The sequence below is a fragment of the Merops nubicus genome, unplaced genomic scaffold (genome assembly GCF_000691845.1).
Source record: "Merops nubicus isolate BGI_N331 unplaced genomic scaffold, ASM69184v1 scaffold32291, whole genome shotgun sequence".
Lineage (NCBI taxonomy): Eukaryota > Metazoa > Chordata > Aves > Coraciiformes > Meropidae > Merops > Merops nubicus.
The window spans coordinates 1-6,162 of NW_008588153.1; the positions used below are offsets into that span (position 1 = coordinate 1).

The window sequence follows — 6,162 nt, forward strand, 5'->3', positions numbered from 1 at the left end:
CGGGGCGGCCGGAGCGGGGGCCGCGGGCGCAGGCCTCCAGCACAGCCAGGACTCCAGCCTCAACCAGGTGCCTCCCAACAAGAAACCACGCATAGGGCCTTCAGGCGCGAACTCAGGCGGGCCTGTCATGCCTTCAGATTATCAGGTACTGCTTGAATTTTTGCAGCTTTGATACCCTTGCACCAAAACGTTGTGTTTTTTCCCCTTCCCCGCTGCACGAACAGATCGTGATTTAATGCATTTCTCAAGTAACCTGAGCAGGCATGCTGTGATGTATTAGATAAAAGTGTGGGTTTCAAGATTGAAAATTAAAAGGTTTTTGTTGTGTAGTTAGTAATTTTACACAGAATAGCAGTACAAGTTGTATGTGCTGCACCCTGTAACGTGTTGAGGACTAGTCCACTCCAGGAAAGCACTTAAACATGTGCTTACCTTTGAGAGTTATCTTGCCGAAGCCAGTGGAATTATTTCATCCATGCAAATGCTGCTTTAGATCAAGTTCAGGATACTTGGCTCTTGACAATATTAAATCCTGTGTGAGAAGCAGATCTGAGAAGATCCTGAGCAGAAGCAAAGTTAGAACCAGTCTCTCTCATTTTATCCCTGCCTCACTGTACCTCATTTCATCACATGCATGGAGCGGTTCTTTAGTTATTCTAGTATCTTGCTAAGTCTAATTCTAGTGTTAAAGAAAAAATGCATGTTAGCACAGGAATGATGTTTTGGTTCATCAACGTGATTCATGCTGAAGTAGGGCACAAAGACACGCATTGTTTCTAATGTGACCAAAGTTGAACAGATTCCACGTTTTCCAGCACAGTAGCATTCATAAGGCAAAGCACTCTCACTGTATTATTTTTGGATTTGCATACTTGTCTTTCCTTACTAGAATTATATTTTCCACCAAAAAAGTGACTTAGACTAAATACAGAAAGCATTGAATTTACTGGGATTTTCAGTACTTGTGCATTTATACTTGCTGGGACAGTAATGATTTGAAAGCAGAATAAGTAAAAGGTAGACATTAAAGGTAAATTTTAAAACATGTTAGGGATTCTGTCTGCTGCTACCCTTCAAAAAGATCTCACCTTGGAGAAGGGTCTTTCCAGGCTGCTTTAAACTTAAAATAAGTAACTTTTAAAAAAACCAGCTCTGGAGTTGCCTTAACTTAGCCCTCCAGACTTTCTCCACAGACAATTGATTTCTTGTTGCCAGACATTTTTCTCTCGTTTCTGTTTTACTTTTTTAATTACAAATGATTGTGAAGGCATTGAGGGCAATTTAAGGGTAAAGACAACTAGGTTTCTTTTTTTGAAAAGTTCCAGAGAGGCTTGAGGTCTGGACAGATCACTACAACTGTCTAACTACACAGTATTTATGGCTGGCCTGTTCTGGTCTGTATTTTGAGGACTGGTGTGCTACATTTGATGATATCCATTATAGAATCCTTATACAGCTCTCTGAATTGTTGGCAAACTTCCCCCTTACAAATTACTAGCAGTCTAAGTATCTCTCTTTTTCTTATTTAATTTTCAGATATATTTATTTTTTTTACCCCTTATAGCTCTTTCTTTCTAAACTTTTAACAGCACAGGCATGACAATGTTGATCCGTATATTTCCTTTATATCACTCACTAAATTGTATGGTCTGATTACCCATTTTTACACTTGTGTTTGGCTATCTGCCCTTAAATTCTAGTTGACCGTCTTCTGTTCCAGAAAGGAATGTCTGCAATTTGTCCAAGTCTGACTGCGTTAAAAACAATTTCTCTTCTGTGGAAAACAAAAATAAGCATGGGCAAGTTAATGCATTCTTGTAGTCTTATGGCATTAATTTTACTTTGTCTTATTCAGAAGTAGGAAGATTTCCTTTGCTTTAACTTTCATTTTGCTTGTGATCTAAAGTCTGCATTGAATTTTTTTTTGTAGTTCACCGACCTCAATATATGTTGCTTCTACAAATGACAGTGCAAATTCCTAGTTGAATTTTACTGAGCCTTCGTTGTGTGATCTTGGGTGTTTTGCTTAGCATAGCAAGCTGATGCTTTTCATCCAGAGTAATTTCCTATAAAGTCATAGCATTTATCACAATTCTTTTCTGTTAGATAGAGCAAAGACTTTCAGAGTTTTGAGACAAATTCCACATTTCAGACACACTGTTAACAATCTAACCATTCAGGCCAAGCATAATGTGGTTATTAACAGCTCACGTGCTGGTGGAAGACACCTCTTCTGAAGTGTGCTGTTATCTCCCAGACTGACCATTACAAACAAGTGAAGTTACTCCTTACAACTACTAGTTACATGGATATTATATTGAGATACAGAGGTCTGCAAGATTGAACTGTTCTCTCTCTCTCTTTAGTGTCACTGTGCTTCATCTTGAAAGCAACCCTCATATTCATACATTAGACAGAACACAGAAAAACTAATGTGATATTTTTAGGGTTTAGTAAGTTTTGCAATATATGTAAAATCAAAGATATGTACAGAAACAAAGGGCCAAAATGTTTACACTGCCAGAACTTTAGGTTCCTGCTCTTCATCACCCAGCTGAAAAGTTGTGTGCAGGCTTTTACAGCTCTCCTGATTGAGATCCAATGGTTAGATGAGACCACTGGCTGGACTGCTGCCTTCATTGAGCAGATTCTTGGTGTGTGGAGGATGTGGTATTCTTACAGACCCACTGTCTCCATGGGATTTCCATTCAGAACTCAGACTTCTCCAGAGGCTTTCTGTAACTCATAATGCTGATATTTAATCAGAATGTAGATTCTTAACACTGTTCCTAGGCAACTGCTGTTGGCTGCAGTCTTGCTGATGCCCTTTGGACATAGCCAAGTAGAACCATTAACTAGACAGTGAACAGAACTCTTGTTGAATGACTGTCTGACCCTGTCCTTAACTTGGCTGGAAACAAATTATTTGGTTGAAAGACTCCCATTTCTTGTGGATTGGGATGGGGTTTACCTTGCTAGGGAGTCTCCTATCCATTGAGCAGTACTTTTCATGCCAAGTGATTTTTGCAGCTTGCATTATTTTGCAGCTCATTGTTAATTCTGGGCAGGGAATGGATATGGTAATAAAAGGGCAAATTCAACAGGCTGGAGATTGGAAATGATCCATGAATTTGGCTTGCTAAGATAGAAGTCCACTGAGCTAACATACTAAACAATAGAGCGGGAAAAAAAAAATCAGGAACAGGAACATTATGTTATTGCATGTACAAGTGCCCATCTTTAAGTATTTTCCTTGCTTCCAGTAGATCAGACAGCAGGTTGAAAGACTCATCTGAATTACATTATTTTATCCCACTGGACGTTTTTTTCATTTAGATAAACTGAGTAACTCTTAGGTGATGGTTGTCTTTTTCTCAGGAATGGGAAGAATTGTTTGTCTGTAGTATTTAGTATTATCTATCTGAAAAAGAGCATGGCCTTAGTGTGGGTTTGCATTAATAGCACTTACAATAACGATAGACATGAGTTTCAGAAACAGCTTGTCGTTTTTTTTCCTTCAAAACATGGGTGTGTACATGCTGTACTTCTCGGTGTTGGCCAGTGACCATGTGTATTTCATGTGCTGTGTTAAGGCCCATTGCAGATCAGATTGATTATTTCTTTTATGGGACCTTAAACAGACACACTGTTTAGTCAGCTTCTCCAACAGTCCCAGTTTAAGGAGGTTCAAAGAGGTTAAGAGTTTCCTGAGCTGCATGGTGCTAACAGGCTGGTTTTCAATCCCCTGATCCCACTCTCTTTTCCTGCAGCACTCCAGCTCACGCCTGAGTTACCAAAGCAACATTCAGGGATCTTCTCAGTCCCAGAGTACAATGGGCTATTCCACGTCGTCTCAGCAGAGCTCCCAGTATCACCAATCTCATCAGTCTCACAGGTACTGAGAGGGCTAACAGGCTGCACTCAAAGGAATGGACTAAAAGCCAGAAGACTCCAGCAATATGAAGTTCGTAATGATGAGAAGAACCAAAAATACAGACTATGATGCAGAATTAAAATTCACGATGACAAAAGGAAAACTTCACTCACTGAAGATGTCCCCTCTGCCCTGGCCCCTGTCCCTTTATTGCCATAAAGGAGATTGTCATGAAGTTTTCCTTCCTCCTTGCCCTTGCATGTGCCCCATTGTGGTTACTCTAATGAGCCCTTCTGATCTGAACCCAGCACTTAACTTCTTTAACCTTTGGAATTTTGAAGGATTCCTGGTGCACCTTCCTTATGCTGTAGTGATTGCCATAAATCTGTCTTTTCAATCTCTTTGATGGGATTTTAAAGTTTTAAAATCTTGAACTCCCAGGCTTTCAAGCTTGTATATAGTTAGTTTTATACTAGGCAAACCAGTTTAGCTATACAGGTATATTGCACCTTTTTAAAGCACTATGTTATTTTCACAGGATATTACTGTTTTGCTCATGGATGTCAAGAACAGCAAAATTTTACTGTTCCAGAGTATTTTACTATTCTGTTTTTATTAGTCTAGTTTTCAGGCAAGGTCTTAAGAGTTAAAAAAAAAAAAAAAAATTTAAAATAAATTTTAAAAAAGAAAAAGGAAAAAGAAAAAAACCCACCCATGTCTCTGCAACGACAAATATGCTTCATGTGACTGGACTGAATGCCAAACAGAAGATTGCTGATATTTCTTAACTCATTCACATTGAATTCTTGAAATCACAGTGATCATGCTCTGACTAGTTTTAAATTAAGCGTTATTTTAAATGAAACTGGGACAGTCACATAAAAAAGAGATGCTTTCAGGATCTGTTGGAACAGAAGAATGGAATGTCTTCCCAGGCTGGACACCAAAATAGTCAGGAAAATGTATTTACTGCCCTCAAGTCTCAGTAGGGAATGTGGATGATGGGCTTGTTTTTCTGTTAAGCAGGTGATTAATGTATGTGAGAGTTCTATAAATTTAGCTTTCCTTCACATTCCGGAGTCAGTTTTCTAAATACAGAGGTGACAGAAATACTAAGACTTGTGAAAACAAATGCATTTAATCATTTTATGTTAGAGTTAATAACTAAGAGAAATTATTGTGCAGTTTGAAAAGCATGTTGAAAATTGTTCCTTTTTTTCATGTTTATGATGCATATTCTGTGTCCCTCACATTGCTGTGATTAACCCAGATTGGTTACACCAGATGTGCTTGATTGCACTGAAATGTTTCTTTTTCCCTAGAGCAAACACGTTTTGATTGTGCCTAAGGACTGTGAGTGGATGGGTAGCTGGCAGAAAATCCCCAGTAAATAAGCAAGAGTTCAGGAGCATAATCAGAGGATTATTGTCCAACTTCTGCAGCCACATTTATTCAGAGAGACACAACATGTAATTTGGTGCAGCTTCGTTTTTCCTTCAGCCTTCAGAAATAAGGCTGGCTCTTGTTGCAGAGAACATGGAAAAATGCATTTAGAAAGCTAATAGCAACGTAGCATCAGCAAGCTTCTACAACTGGTGTCCAGAGAAGAAGTGAAGTGAGAAGAGTTTATATGCAAATGGTTAATGTCACAGGCCTTTGTTATCCCAGTGTGCTCTCTTCTGTGTCCATACAAAAAAAAATGTGTGTACCTGAACACATTCACAGTGAAGTTGTGATCAGCCCTAGCAAGCTGAGTATATCTGTTTTGCTCTGAGGAGAATGCTTTTCATCACAGACACATACAAGTTTCTACTGGATTTGATCTCCTGGTCATGTTTAATGCCCCCTTCCTCCTCAAACACATGTTGTTTTCATACCTGTTGGGAGCAGTTGGCTTGCTTTGCCCCTATCTACCATCATGTGGTTTTGACAACACCCAGCTTCTCTGGAAAAGCAGCTAAAACCTGCTGTTATCATCAGGTGGGTAAGGAGGTGGTGAAAATGAAATGAAGCAATTTGAAGGAAAACATTATTTTTTTTTTAGGGGAAAATAATCTCCCAAAGGATACTTGCAGTGTGTAACCCTTGAAATGCTACACATTATACATAACCTATTAGTCTGTTTGAAAGTTCACATTTTAGTGGTTCTTTATTTCAATGAGTCTGGAGTTACACTCTGTCCGTCAGTGGAATGTCTCACTTCTTACTGATGTTAGGACGAGATACCTTTGACCTAATGGATATTTGGACAATGCCACAAAGTAGCATTTATTGTATATTTTTGTGAC

General features: G+C 38.9%; 1 long non-coding RNA gene across 1 annotated transcript; it reads left to right on the forward strand.

Annotated features, from left to right (window-relative positions):
• The first annotated feature begins 1 nt into the window (after position 1).
• On the forward strand, positions 2 to 4,539 carry LOC103781468. Its single transcript, XR_608209.1, has 2 exons — positions 2 to 145; positions 3,771 to 4,539. It is a non-coding gene; the product is annotated as an uncharacterized LOC103781468 (long non-coding RNA).
• Positions 4,540 to 6,162: the final 1,623 nt, after the last annotated feature.